This window comes from Sinocyclocheilus anshuiensis, unplaced genomic scaffold (assembly GCF_001515605.1).
Source record: "Sinocyclocheilus anshuiensis isolate Anshui unplaced genomic scaffold, SAMN03320099.WGS_v1.1 scaffold1799, whole genome shotgun sequence".
Classification (NCBI taxonomy): Eukaryota; Metazoa; Chordata; class Actinopteri; order Cypriniformes; family Cyprinidae; genus Sinocyclocheilus; species Sinocyclocheilus anshuiensis.
The window spans coordinates 47,408-48,515 of record NW_015552692.1 but is presented as its reverse complement, the minus strand read 5'-3'; positions in this window follow the sequence as shown (position 1 = coordinate 48,515).

Genomic DNA, 1,108 nt, shown 5'->3' with positions numbered 1-1,108 from the left:
GGCAGCGGGGGGGGGGGGGGGGGGGGGTCTCATATCAAACATTCATAAACATATATACTTACACACTTTCATAAATATTCATAAACACAAACAAACATTCATACGCACATGTTTACTTAAACACCTTTATAAACACATATGGACATTCATAAACAAACATTCAAAAAGATTTATAAACACAAATATAGACATTCATAAGCACATACATACATGTTCATGAATATTGATAAACACATAGACATAAAAAATTCATAAACACAGATATAGACATTAATAAACACATGTAAAGATTCATAGTTATCCACAAACACACATTAAGACATTCATAAACGTAAACACGTAAATATTCACAAACATATGGAAATTCATAACCACATAAACATTCATAAACACACATAGACATTCATAAATATCATAAACATCCATATATAGTCATAAACATTCATAAATATTTATAAACACATATAGACATTCATAAATACATTTACACACATTTAGAAATATTGATAAACACATATATATTCATAAAAATTCATAAACATAAACACATAGACATTCATAAACATTTATAGACACATAGACGCTAAAAACATAAATATTCATAAACGTATGGAAATTTATAATCACATAAACATTCATTAATATTCATAAACACACATATAGACATTCATAACTACATATAAACACATTCAGAAATATTGATAAACATACATAGACATTCATAAACACACATATAGACATTCATAAACATTCATAGACATATATAGACACTAATAAACATAATATTCATAAACGTACGGAAATTCATAATCACATAAACATTTATTAATATTCATAAACACACATAGACATTCATAAGCACACGTACATTCATAAATATTCATAAACACACACATATAGACATATACACACATTTGGAAATATATATGTAACACAAACATTCATAAATAGTTATAATAAACACACATAAACAAAACATATAGATGCTCATAATCACATTTAAATATTCATAAATACAAGCATTTATAAATGAAAATAACACACACACATACACATTCATCAGCACAAGTTAGTCTGGTGTGTGTGTGTGTGTGTGTGTGTGTGTGTG